The following is a 14,840-nucleotide window of genomic DNA, read 5'->3' as shown; positions in this document are numbered from 1 at the left end:
ATATATATATATATATATATATATATATATATATATATATATACACATACACACACACACACACACACACACATACACACACACACATACATACATAGAAACAATGGAATACTATACAGCCATCAAAACTCTGAAATCTTGCCATTTGCAGTGATGTGGGTGGAACTAGAGGGTATTACACTGAGTGAAATAAGTCAATCAGAGAAAGACAATTATCATATGATCTCTCTGATATGAGGAATTTGAGAGGCAGGGCGGGAGGTTGTGGGGGATAGAGAGGGAAAAAATGAAACAAGATGGGATGGGGAGGGAGACAAACCATAAAAGACTCTTAATCTTATGAAACAAACTGAGGGTTGCTGGGGGGTGGGAAGGTTGACATTATTATTATCAGCATTATTTATAATTGAGAAAAAATGGTATCTTAACTATCCATCAATAAAGCATGTATTTAACAATTTCTGTACACCAATATTTCATACAGTGGAATATGATACAGCCATCAAAAAGACTGAAGTGGGTCTAAATATCTTGACATGCAAAGATATCTGATTCCTGGACCTGGATGTCCATTTTCTTCCCCATGTTAGGGAAGTTTTCTGCCCCTTTCTCCCTTTCTCCTTCTAGAACCCCTATAATGTGAATAGTATGCTTGATGTATGGAACACAATGGAACTTCCCAGTCCACACCGACTTCAGCTCTAGTTGCTTGCCAGGGCTGCCTCTGCATGGAGCACCTACAGACCTCTTGACCCGTGCATGCCTCAACTCCAGCTATCTCGATAGGGCAGCCCTGGTGCATATGCTCTGGGAACACCAACCCACACCTGCTACATACAACTCTATGCAGCCAGCCCCATGCAATCTACACAGGGAATGCTCCTACAGAAGGCCATTCCCTCAAGACTAGGAGAAATAGCTGTTCCATCTAATTCACAGAAACAAACACAGAAAGTCAAACAAAATGAGGTCAGGTAGGAATATTCTCCAAATGAAAGTAAAAAGACAACCTTCAGAAAAAGAACTAAACAAAATGGAGATAAGCAATCTACCTGATAAAGAGTTCAAAATAATGGTCATAAAGTTGCTTACTGGACTTGGAGAAGCACATGAACTCAGAACTTTAACAAAGAAATAGAAAATATAAAAAAAGAACCAATCAGAGTTGAAAAATACAATAAATTATGTGAAAAATACACAAGAGGGTATCAATAGGAGATTAGAGGTGCAGAAGAATGGACTGGTGATCTGGAAGACAGGGTACTGGAGAGCACCCACGCTGAAAAGCAAAAAAAAAAAAAAAAAAGCATATATATATATATATATATATATATATATATATATATATATGTTAAGGCATCTCTGGGTCAACATCAAGCATACTATTCACATTATAGGGGTTCTAGAAGGAGAAAGGGAGAAAGGGGCAGAAAACTTCCCTAACATGGGGAAGAAAATGGACATCCAGGTCCAGGAATCACAGAGAGCCCCCAAATAAGATGAATCCAAAGAGGTCCACACCAAGACACATAATAATTAAAGATTAAAAATAGAGAGTCTTAAAAGTAGCAAGAGAAGGGGCGCCTGGGTGGCTCAGTGGGTTAAACCCTCTGCCTTCGGCTCAGGTCATGATTCCAGGGTCCTGGGATCGAACCCCACATCAGGCTCTCTGCTCCGCAGGGAGCCTGCTTCCTCCTCTCTCTCTGCCTGCCTCTCTGCCTACTTGTGATCTCTGTCTGTCAAATAAATAAATAAAATCTTTTGAAAAAAAAAAAAAAAGCAGCAAGAGAAAAGCAACTAGTTACATACAAAGAAAACATCAACAGGCTATCAGCTGATTTTTTTAGCAGAAACTTTGAAGGCCAAAGAGAAGGGCATGACATTTTCAGAGTACTGAAAGGAAAAAAACCTATGACCAATAATACTCTGCCCAGCAAGGTTACTACTCAGAACTGATGGAGAGATTTAAAAATTTCCCAGAAAAAAGTGAAAGGAGTTTACCACCACTAACTCAGTCTCACAAGAAGTGTTAAAGGAAGGTCTTTAAGCAAACAAGGTTTTAACTAGAAATGTGTGTGTGTGTGTGTGTGTATGGAAAAAATTTCATGAGTAAAAACAAAGATACAATAAAGGTTGTAGATCAGTCACTCATAAAGCTAATATGAAGGTTAAAAGACAAAAGTAGTAAAATTAATTACATATAAAAAATTAAGGGACTCACAAAATTAAAAGATGTAAAATATGACATATTATAAAATATGAAGGGGGAAGTAAAAATTTAATGCTTTTAGAATGCTGTTCAAACTTAAGTGACCATTGACTTAATAAAGACTGCTATTACATAGGGTGTAGAAACCTAAAATAGATACACAAAAAATACAGAGAAAAGAATCCAATTGTAACACTAAAGAAAGCCATTAAGTTACAAAGGAAGAGAGCAAAAGAAGAGAAAAGGAACAGAGTAGACCTATAATAACCAGAAAAAAAATTAACAAAATGGCAACAGTGCATGCTTATCTATAATTACTTTAAATACTAAAGCATAGGGATAATCAGTAACGTTGTAATAACACTTCATGGCGACAGATGGTAACTACAGTTATCATGGTGAGCATTGTGTAATGTATAGAATTGTCAAATCACCATGTGGTACACCTGAAACTAATATAATATTTTATGTCAACTATACTTCAATAATCAATTTTTTTTAAAATAGTGATTTGGACACTCTGATATTTGACTCTGAAGCCCTTGCTTAGTTAAATACTTGAAGAGCCCACAGGTTTTAACAACCAAGGAAACAAAAATCCTCCCAAGAGTAGTTGTCCTCACCCACTAAGACCAGGTTGCCATAGAGCTCCAGCATCACTTGTTTGTAAAGGGCCCTTTGTGTGGGGTATAGTTGCCCCCACCCCTCCTCGGTGAAGTCCATGGCCACATCCTTGAATGTAACAGGTTCCTAGAACACCAATGAACAGTAATTCCTCTTAATCATCTACACCAGTGTTTGTGGTACAAAGGGTAAATTTGGGAACACTAATAAAAGTAGACAGAATAGAGGACACTTCAGAGTTCTGACCCAAGCTATAAGAGTAATTAAAGAATTAAAATATTTTAAAAGATACATATTATCTTATGCAGAGTCTCACTAACCCTAATAATATGAAGAGCTCTTAAAAGCATATGCAACAGATGAATCATTGAACACTACATCAAAAACTAATGATGGGGACACCTGGGTGGCTCAGTTGGTTAAGCAGCTGCCTTCGGCTCAGGTCATGATCCCAGCATCCTGGGATCGAGTCCCACATCGGGCTCCTTGCTCGTCAGGGAGCCTGCTTCTCCCTCTGCCTCTGCCTGCCATTCTGTCTGCCTGTGCTCGCTCTCTCTCCCTCTCTCTCTGACAAATAAATAAATAAAATCTTAAAAAAAAACACTAATTGTGTACTATATGCTGGCTATTTGAACATAATAAGAAAACTAAATTTTAAAAAAAGCAATTAGAAGATAAATTCCCCCAGTTAAAAATGGACAAGTGAGGGGCACCTGGGTGGCTCAGTCAGTTGGGTGTCAGACTCTTGATTTTGGCTCAGGTCATGATCTCAGGTTTGTGGAATCAAGCCCCGTGTCAGGCTCTGCACTCAGTGCTGAGTCTACTTGAGATTCTCTCTCTCTCTCTGACCCTCTACCCACTCTCTAAATAAATAAATAAAATCCTTTAAAAATGGACAAGTAAAAAATGATCTGAATGAATAATTCCTAGATGAAAAATAAATGCCTCACAAATTATCAAAGAAATGGACATTCAGATAACAAGATACTATTTTCCCCTACCCATCATGTAAAGATTAAGACTTATAATACCCATTGTTAGTGATAGTGTGAGGAAACAGGACCCTCCTATACTGATGGGAAGAGTATAAATTGGTAAAAACTTTTTTGGAGAACAATTTGGCAGTATTTATCAAACATCCTTTGATCTAACACTCCCAATTCTAGAAATTCATCCTCATTAAGATAACTAATGACTTCCTTGATGATAAATCCAATAGAAAGTTTTCAATCCTTTTTATGCTTGATTTCTTGATATTATTTGGCCCCACTAACCACATAGTTTTCCTCAAAACTCTACTCCTAGAATCTGGATATCATAGCAACAGTTTTTTCCTTACCTCACTGATCACTCTCAATCTCCTTCTCTACTCATCAATGTTGGGGTTCCCTGGGTTGGCTCCCAGGCCCTCTTCTCACTCTCTTTTTGTGATCTCATCTACACTGATAGCCTCAAATGCCATCCAAATGCTGGTAACTCTTTTTTTTTTTTTAGTATTTTATTTATTTGTCAGAGAGAGAGTGTGCACACATGCAGGGGGAGTGACAGACAGAGGGATAAGCAGGCTTCCCGCTGAGGAAGGAGCCAATGTGGGATTTGATCCCAGAACCCTGGGATAATGACCTGAGCTGAAGGCAGACACTTAAGTGACTGAGCCCGCTGGCATCCCCAAATGCTGGCAGCTCTTAAATGCACTTTGGCAGCCAAGACCTCTACCCAGACCTAGAGTTCTAGGCCCCACTACCTACTTGATGAACATTCAGTATGAAGTAGGTCAAATGAAATAAAAATCCACTCAGATGTTTCGAAGCCATCTATACCAACCTGCTCAATTCTGACTTTATTTCCCTTTCCAAACCTGCTTATCTCCCAATGTTCCCTAACTCAGGAAACCACACCTTCAACCACTCAGATGTTCAAGTCAGCAAAATAAGCATCATCATTTATTTTCTCTGTGTCATCTCTCATACCTGCTCCATCACTAAGCCTTCCTAAAGATCTCTTTTCTCTCCGCTGCCACCACTATTCTGAGCCACTATCCCACCTCTGCTTCCTCACTGATCTATACCATCTTGCCTTCCTGCACATAACCTCTACTCTGGCCCCTCCTTTTGTGACCAGTCCTTAAATATCTGTGTTCCTCAAGGTTCTTCTCTAGTTACCTTCTTTCTCTTCTCATCACATATCAGCTGGATGATCTCAACCAAGGCCTTGACTTTAATGACCACATACAAGGTGACAACTCATAAATCTGTATTTTTAACCTGGATTTGTCTCAGATCTCCCTCCACAAACACACACATACACATCTCCATCTCCTCTGCTACTATCTCAGTGAAGAGTATCACCATCATCCAGCTGCTTCAAACTTGTGTTTCAGCCTTAACTACTTCCCTTTCCCTCACTCCCCACAACTATACACAGACCCATAGTGTTTTATGTGTTTTAGATACACACTTGGAGACGTCTGTTTTCTTTATATACTTATTTATCTACACAGCCAGGTTCCATTTCATTTCAAAATTATAATTTAGCATTAAGTTCCCTGAACTCTGCCTAATTAGGCAGGCTAACAGATATCTTTATTATTAAACAAATCTAAAGGTTCCTTGATCTATCATTCTTTTGGCAACCCAGCAAATTTAAACACTGTATGTCTAGGGAATTCTTCACCTTATGTGTCTGTGTGTCCTAAAGATACAAGGCAGAAACTCACTTGCCAGCATCCCTTGGTTAGTCCACCAAGACGATGCACTTGCATAAGTCTTTAATTCAGAAGCTAATGGCTAGAAATGGTAAGGATAGCAGCAGAGGCATCCAGTACCAGAAGCAGTAGAAGCAAATGTTCTAGGGGTGGTGTTTGCAGCCCTGGGACAGCAATGCGAACTGGGTGTCTGCCTCAGCAGCAGTGGTCTCTCCACTGGGATGGTCCAGCTGTGTGATTTGGGCATTGTTCTAAATTGTGTAGCTTCCAGACTGTCTTTCTGGCCTCTGAGGAGATTCTGTGAGCTACCAAATATCCTTCAGTAAGTTTCTTTTAACTAAAGAGGATTTTGATTATTTGAATAGCTGGCATTAGAAAATCTATTACTTCTGTAATCAAAACAAGTGAAAGAGGAAAATCTCTGTGGTATCTCACAGGATGGCAAAACAACATTTAATAAAAGAAACTTCTGTGTCAACTGTACTTCAATTAAAAGACAGAAACAAGGGGTGCCTGGGAAGCTCAGTTGGTTGGGCAACTGCCTTCAGCTCAGGTTGTGATCCTGGAGTCCTGGGACCAAGTCCCACATCAGGCTCCCTGTTCAGCGGGGAGTCTGCTTCTCCCTCTGACCTCTCCCCTCTCATGCTCTTTCTCTCAAATAAATGAGTAAAATCTTAAAAAAAAGACAGAAACAAGAAATGACTAATTTTAAAATGCACTTAAAGGACAGTGGTCTAGGTACTTGGGATGCATCAGTGAAATAAACAGAGAAAATATAAACCAAAATAAGAATAACAGATGTCAACATGCAATGATTATTTTTAAAAACAATAACCATTTATTTGGGAGTTCAAAACCCTTCTGATCATATTATCAACCTTCTGACCCCCATGTTCACAAAATGTAAAGTTTTCATTTGATTAGGAAGATATCATTCCTATTTTCAAGCAAACTTATAGATTCTTGAACTATCTTACAGACTAATTACCAAGGGAAACAGAGATGCGTTCATGCCCAAATACAGTTGCTAGGTCTTTTTTTTTTTTTTTTTTTTTTTTTTAAAGTAGGCTCCTTGCTTAGCATGGAGCCCAATGCAGGGCTTGAACTCACGACTCTGAATTCAAGAACTGAGCTGAGATCAAGAGTTGGACGCCTAACTGACTGAGCCAACCAGGTGTCCAAAGAGTGACTAGGTCTTTTTTTTTTTTTTAAGATTGTATTTATTTATTTGAGAGAGAGAGCGAGAGAGAGAGAGAGAGCGTTAGTAGGATTGAGGGGAGGGCATTGGGAGAAGCAGATGGAGAAGCAGATGAGGGGCTCCATCTCAGGACCCCGGGATCATGACCTGAGCCAAAGCAGATGCTTAACTGACTGAGTCACCCAGGTCCCCCATGAGTGACTAGTTCTTAAAATGCTCTTGGGAAGAACTGGCAGTTTGGGCAATAGGCAAGCATGTGTCTTAATAAATGAAAATCATTTTATAGGATTACTGAAAAACTAGCGCTTTTCTTCCCAATTATTGTACAATAAACTACTAATATGAATAAGGATGTGATAGATCTTTTAGTGTGGCTATTTGTATGCACTGTGGTTCTAAGAAGAAAGAATAAGTTGTACTGTTGGGAGACTCTAAGAATGAAATTCAGTGCCTTTTGTAAAGCCTTAAAATAACTCACTAATGATATTTCAGTCTTTAAATTCAAGCATCAACATCATCAATACTTAGTGTATAATAATTATAACTCTTATTTTCTAGGACTATCTATTATTTGTGACTTAAAGACTGAAGGAATCCTCCTTTAGAATGGAGTCAGGAGGCCGGCAGGGGGAGCTCTCACACCCTATCACTGGGTCAGTTGCAGACCCAACAAGAAGAGAAACTTGTACCTTGGAAGTTCGCACTACTTTAGCTACTACTTTATCATCCCAGCAGGAGGAAGAAAGTTTTCTCCTGCCCTGACAACAGCCCAGCCAATGAGAGATTGTCACAAATCAGCCAATGAAAAGGCACTACACTCTGAACTGCCAGTTTACTCCAATGGACTTTTTATTTATAACAGCCCTCCCAACTTCTCCCACTCTTTTACTGTATGAAAGAGCATTCTTTTTATAAAAATGGAGAACACAGCCTTGCCTATGGCTTTGCCTTGGTTTGCTTGTCCCTACTTGCGGTTCTCTGCTTTTCCTGAATAAACCCATTTTTTGATAATTAAATAAATGACAGTTTTAAGGTTAAAACTATGTTCTAGATACCTAGCCCCTGTCTTAATTCTGTTTCTGGATCATCACAAGATTATTTCCTATAAAAAGCATCTGTTATGATGAAGTGAATTAATGCAAAATTCTAAATCTAGATATACAGCAACTTCAGAAACAAAGCTGATCAAAATAAATGCCCAAAAATTAGGCATGTTCATATTGTAGCACTCATTTTCAATTCTTAATTATGAAAAGCTTTTGGGAACTGGCTGTAAAAATGAAAATACTCAAGTTGGTCTTGAATATAGAAATATCTTTAACATTTTGACTTGATTTTGAATATTGGGAGATGGACAATATTTGTTAAAGAGTTTGTTTTACAAATTTACAAAAATAAAATTGGATTTGTTCTTAGTTGATAATGAATGATCACATCAGTTACATTTTGTTATTTTCTAAAATTTATTCCTAAATATAACAGAGATGTGTTATTACAAATGCTTAAGACCACAGTATTTAATACTCAACCCTATGTTTTATTTAAACTATTAAAGAAAAAACATCAAGTGTATATATGGCTGTTCCACTACAGACTGTATGGAAAAATCACTGGCTGTGTTAAGATGTCTCATATTTATAATGATCCTACTGATCCCTGTGTAGTATAGAGATATATAAATTAGCTGCTGATAGAAATATGTACTCTAAGCCTCTGATTTATTTGGTCTTATATAAAGAAAGTATGACCTCTGCTGCTGCTTTTTCCTCTTCCTCTTCTTTTTTAAGTAGTCTCCATGCCCACCATGGAGCACAACATGGGGCTTGAATTCACGATCCTGAGATCAAGACCTGGGCTAGATCAAGAGTCAGACGTTTAACTGACTGAGCCACCCAGGCAGCCCTGGTTCTTCTTCATATTCCTTGCTTCTAGAATGCCTGTGCAAAACAATTGTACTACCACTTGGCTGGAGATTATTTTTCAGTGCTATATACCTTTTTATATATATTTTTTAAAAGCACTGATCTATACACAACCAATGAATCATTGAACATTATATCAAAAACTAATGATGTGGGGCACCTGGGTGGCTCAGTGGGTTAAGCCTCTGCCTTCGGCTCAGGTTGTGATCTCGGGGTCCTGGGATCAAGCCCCACATCAGGCTCTCTGCTCAGTGGGGAGCCTGCTTCCCCCCTCTCTCTCCACCTGCCTCTCTGCCTACTTGTGATCTCTGTCAAATAAATAAAATCTTTTTTAAAAACCTAATGATGTACTATATGTTGGCTAATTAAATTTAAACTTAAAAACTTGAAAAAAAAAAAAAACCCTACTGATCTAGCCCACTAGTTTGTTGGAGTGTTAGCTCGTATTTCTAGGCTAAACACTTAAATCATGACCTTCCCTCCCACCCCAGAGTATGTGCTAATATAATTACTATTCATCAAAGTAAAAAAAACTTGAAAATAAAACAACAAACATCTCTAATAACTCCCTGCTCCCTGAAAGGGAATTACTTTTCATTTGTTTTTTTCTGATAACAAAAGTGCTATAAAAAATAAGAGAAAACTACAGAAAAAAAATACATATTATATAATCACATTGCCTCCAAAATAACTTCTATTTATATTTTGGCATACATATATAGATTTTTTACATTGGGAATATTCTTCATAACTTTAAAAATATTTTTCAATTACAGTATCATGAACATTTTCCCTTGCTAGTAAATGTTCTTCTGCACCTTGTTAATAGCCAGACTGGTTCACCTTATGGTTACATCATAGTTTATTTAAAACAGTTTCCCTATATTGAACACTTAAATCGCTTCCCAGTTTTTATTACTATACTGATTATTACTATTACTAACTGCAAGTTATATCACTGTATTTAAATTTTATGCACTTATCAACTTTTTTCTTTGGGTAAATTCCTAGAAGTAGAATCGGTAGGTCAAAGACATAGGCATTTTAAAGACTTTTTAAAAAAGATTTTATTTATTTATTTTTCAGAGAGAGAGAAAGCGCACAAACAGGGGCAGAGGGAGAAGCACCCTCCCTGCTGAGCAGGAAGCCTGATGCAGGGCTCAATGCCAGGACCCCAGAATCATGACCTGAGCCAAAGGCAGACACCCAACCCACTAAGCCACCCAGGCACCCCACTTTAAAGACTTTTGACACATATTTCCAAAAGCCCTCTGAAAGGTTTGTGGCAAAATGACATTAAGGAACTGGAATCATCTAGTAGCATCCTCTAAGCTACTGGCAGAAATAGAAGCAAGTTCCCTCTGGAGGAAAATTTCCCGTAGGACTCCTACATATTAATATCAATCAGTGAGCTAACAATTAAAGTCACCAAAGATGAGAGTCAGCAGAAAACAAATTTAGACTACTAAAAACTATTGATATTTAAACCATTAGATACAGAACGAGAGCAGCAATACATAAATTATTTGAAAAAATGAAAGATACAATTATAAGATAATCAAGCAAAGAAATTATCTGGAAATAACATACAATTGTGGAAAAATAACAAAATGGAATGTCTAAAGAGGAATTAAAAAGGAACTTCTAAGGAATCCACCTAAGGAAAGAGAAAAGGGATCCTAAAAGTCTGAGAAGGAATGGCACACAAATAAGTGATAAATATGTATGCAAATCCAAACAAACACTGTATAAAATAATTCTAATAATATCTAATTCATGAAGTTAAAAGAACAGAATAAAAAGGCAGAAAATAATAGCTTATAATTCAAGTGAGGATGTGATCAGTGGTAAAGAGTTTTAAAGTCTTTGCAATATTCTTTAAGTTGTTTAAACCTAGATTTGCAAATTTGCATTTTTTCCCTCAATTACTGATGGGTCAGTCAAACAAAAATTTCAAGGATAACCACCCAAAGAATATAACCTTACATGGGTTATAAATTTGAAATAAGTAGAAAAGGGGGGGGGAACCCTAGCCACTTAAAAAACAATGTACAAAAACCAAAAGGCTGGGGGCCTGGGTGGCTCAGTTGGTTAAGCCACTGCTTTCAGCTCATCTGATGATCCCGGAGTCCCACATTGGGCCCCAGCTCTGCAGGGAGTCTGCTTCTCCCTCTGACCTTCTCCCCTCTCATGCTCTCTCTCAAATACACAAAATCTTAAAAAAAAAAAAAAAAAAAAAAACAACCCAAAAGGTAAGAAAGGAGGGGGAGAAAACAGAAAAAAATGGACAAATAAAATTAAAATATAAGTATGGGGCACCTGGGTGGCTCAGTCAGTTAAGTGTCCAGCTCCTGATATCAGCTCCAGTCTTGATCTCAAGAATGTGAGTTCAAACCCCATGTTGGGCTCCACAGTGTGTGTGGAGCCTACTTTAAAAAAAAAGTAAGACAGTATGAAAACTTTGAATATACCAATAACTACACTAAATGCAAACAGACTAAACCTGCCAGTTAAAAAGGCAGAGATGAGAGGGGACGAGGAGAATTCAGCTTTAAATTGTTAACAAGCGATACACCCAAAGCATAAGGCCATGAAAAGGTTGAATGTAAAGTATGTAAAAAGATAATAACCAAAAGAAAGCTGGAATAGCTATATTAATATCAAAGAAAGTAAATTTCTAGATGAAAAGCACCACTAGTGAAATAAAAGATCACTGCATAGAGATAAAAAATTCAATTCTCCATGAAGCTATAACAACTCAACTCTAAACTTATATATAATATACATCTTACAACATCTACAAATTACATCTTTTTAAACAACGTAAGTACTGTAGAGAGAAACTGATGTATCTACTACTCAAGGAAATATCATGCATTTTTTCTCTCAATTACTGATGGGTCAGTCAAACAAAAATAAATGGACACCTATAGACATTGGCACCTACCATTAGAGAATACACATTCTACTCAAGTACACATGAAACATTGTAAAAATTGATCACCTATCAGGCCATAAAACAATTATCAACAACAACAAAAAGCAAAGACTTGAAAGAGGTATGGAAGTTCATATACTCAAATGTTCTCTTTAAGAAACAAAAGCTCAGGGCGCCTGGGTGGCTCAGTTGGTTAAGCAACTGCCTTCAGCTCAGGTCATGATCCTGGAGTCCCGGGATCAAGTCCCGCATCAGGCTCCCAGCTCCACGGGGAGTCTGCTTCTCCCTCTGACCTTCTCCTCGCTCATGCTCTCTCTCACTGTCTCTCTCTTCTCTCAAATAAATAAATAAAATGTTAAAAAAAAAAAAGAAACAAAAGCTCACCTACTTCAGGAAGTCTTCCTCCATCACCTTTCTCTAGCACTGATACCTTTGACTTCATAACTAAGTGGATAAATGAAGGAGCTAAATGTCAAGTAGAGAAGGGAACAAACTTAAAGGAGGGCATCAGGCCTGAAGGTAGCATTCTCTTTGGAGTCCCTCATTTCAGAGATTAGACCCACCCCTTTAGATGTGGACAATGTATGCCCAGTCCATGGATGAGAAGACTTGTCCATTGACAACATGTACAGCAGAGGCAAGGAACCTAGAGATGAATCTTGACTTCCCCATTTAATAGCCTGGTGAACTTGACAAGTCTCTAACCCTCATTGAGGCAGTTGCTACATCTGTAAAATGGGAATAACATCCACTTCTTACACCTACTGTGAGAATTAAAAGAAAAGTCAGTGTTGAGTGTATCTAGCATGCAGTAAGTGCTCCATGAAAGTTTCCTTCTCCTTTCCTGAAGGAGAAAGAGCAACTTATGTTTTTCCTCAAAAGTCTGGACTGAAAAAGAAAAACTGCATCTTACCTGGAAGTGGTCATTTCTTCTTCTGCCTGGGCAAGGTTACGGAGTTAAGGAGACAGAGCTGGAGGAGAAAAGGAGCCATGAGATACCAAGTCTTCCTTGCAGCTCCCAAAGAATGGCCACATTGTTTCTGCCTTGTCTGAACCACTCCCTCAACTCCCCTGCCCTATGTTTCCTTCTTTTCTCCATACTGCAGATTGTTCACCCTCTCGGTTAAGTTATCCTTCCTCTGTTCTCAGTCAAAACCTCCACAGGCCCTCCCTGATCTCTGAAAGGGGTCACTTGACCCAAGCCATGCAAAGGAACCTCTGCAGCCCCAGCAGCTCCACACTCCGGTCCTCATCCACACCACCGTCTTGGCTCAGTTTTGGCAGGTCTCAGGTCACAGGTGTGTCCCTTCAAGGATAGGTTCCTGTGGAGCTACAGCCTTCATTCATTAGAGCATGGCTTGTTCCCACTGGCTCAGGAACAGCTTGTCCTCAGCTGGCAACTTTCTCCTAGGCTCCAAATCTCTATTCTCACCCCGTCCGTCCTCCCCACCGCCACCTCAGCAAGTCTTCGGAAACCCAGCCAGGTTCAAAGCCCCACTAAGCACCTCTCCTGATACATACCTGGAGGAACTCGGGCTAGGGACCACTGGACACAAGAACGGCAACGCAGGCGATACAACACTTGAGAGAAACCCGAGGCACCAAAGGGTGGATCCCCCGGGGCACACTGCTCTGAGAGAGGAGCCGCGGGATTGCGGCCCTGACCCGGGGGACACTCAGAGCCGGAGCAGCCCCGCGCAGGGTTGCGGCGCCAAGCCTGGAGTCGGAAGGAGAAAGGGACCCACAAACCACTCGGGGACAGATGCCACTAACCCCCGTCGGAGACGAGCAGAGCCCGGCGAAGTGAGTGCTTAGAGAACGTGGAAGGTTCCCACACTCCATAGCCAAATCTCAGCATCACCCTCTTTTTGAGACCATTGCTCCCGAGGCCCCAGATTTGGGGTTCAAGTCCCTCCATCGTACCCGCAGTCTGGCGCTCTGACCTGCATGGCTCCGCTGACCCAGAGTGCCCCTGTGAGCTCCAGTCTCTCCGCGAGTAACTTGGGGCGCTGCAAAGAGCGGCCCAGCTTTGCCAGCGCTTGGTGGCGGGGGTCAAGCCCGCGGTCCGGCAGCACTGCGCCTGCGCACGGACAGCCCCGCCGCACCTCCCACAAGACCCTGCGGCGCGCGGTCTCTGTAGACCCCACCGCCGCCGGGTGCCCGAGCTTTCCCGGTGGCGTGCTGAGGATTGGGTCGCTGGGTGCCCAAGTGTGCGGCGCTGTCTCCCGCACAGTTCTCTGATGCGTAGCCCCAACCCAGGGTGACCCCTGCCAACTCCCTGGGCCCGTAGTTCCCCCTCCAGCCAGAACACCTAATGGGATGTCCACTTGGCCTCCCTTCCTCCCTCTTGTTTCTATACAGGTTTCCAACCTCCTTCTTGCGAGCAGCCCCAGTCTCCAAGGGGGAATCGCTTGGAATCCTCACTTGATTTTTGGAGCAAACCCAGGGGGTCCTTTTCCCCGGCTGATTCATGGCTGCTGGTTCCCATCCCCACCGCTCCAACTAATCTTGAAGTTATCTGAAGTGGGGGTTGTCAGAACAGGTCTGGGGAAACGGTTGAGGATGGAGAAGACTGGTCACCCTTTAGTAAGTCCTGGAAGTGGAGAGGTTGTCTGGCACCCAGTTATTTATGGCTCTTTTTTTGCACTGTGGGGTCCTTAATGGCTCACCTCTTAATCCTAGTTTCCATCCTGGACTAAAGGACAAATCCCAGTTAACGTCATGTTCTGCACCTGGGACTTACAGTCAGTACTATTCACAAATGCTCTGGGTTCCCTCTTCTTTCCAGTACATGGTAGGACTGCAATTTCCTATCCCTTGGAAGTTAGTGGTGGCAGTGCGACCTGTTTGGCCACAAAATATGAGCAGAAGTACTGTATGCCACTTCCAAAAAGAATCATTTAGGAGTCAATGGACAATTTGTCACGTTTCTTTTCCCTGTACCCAGAAATGGTACTGTTCAGTGTGCAGGCAGCTTCTAAAATGGCCCCAATTTCCCCCTGCACACTCCATGTTTCTCACATTTTGGTAATTCACGAAAAATTTCAAACTTTCTCATTATTATATTTGTTATGGTGGTCTATGATTAGTAATTACCACTTGCTGAAAGCTCAGACGATGATTAGCATTTTTTAGCAATAAAGTATTTTTTCAATTAAGGTATGTACACAGTGTTTTTAAACATAATGCTATTGCACACTTACACAGACTACTGTATGGTATTACATACAGTATATATAATAAAT

The 14,840-nt window shown here is 40.3% G+C and overlaps 1 long non-coding RNA gene across 1 annotated transcript in view; it reads right to left on the bottom strand.

Annotated features, from left to right (window-relative positions):
- Positions 1-14,707, bottom strand: part of LOC111143255 — a 25,615-nt gene extending 10,908 nt beyond the window's left edge. Inside the window, exons 1-2 of the long non-coding RNA XR_002640317.1 lie at positions 13,117-14,707; positions 12,509-12,566 (exon numbers count right to left, since the gene is read on the bottom strand). This is a non-coding gene — a long non-coding RNA (uncharacterized LOC111143255). The remainder of the gene's footprint in view (positions 1-12,508; positions 12,567-13,116) is intronic.
- Positions 14,708-14,840: the final 133 nt, after the last annotated feature.

This window comes from Enhydra lutris, unplaced genomic scaffold, assembly GCF_002288905.1.
Source record: "Enhydra lutris kenyoni isolate GAN:26980312 unplaced genomic scaffold, ASM228890v2 scaffoldscaffold9, whole genome shotgun sequence".
Taxonomy (NCBI): domain Eukaryota; kingdom Metazoa; phylum Chordata; class Mammalia; order Carnivora; family Mustelidae; genus Enhydra; species Enhydra lutris.
This window is presented reverse-complemented; position numbering and strand designations above follow the sequence as displayed.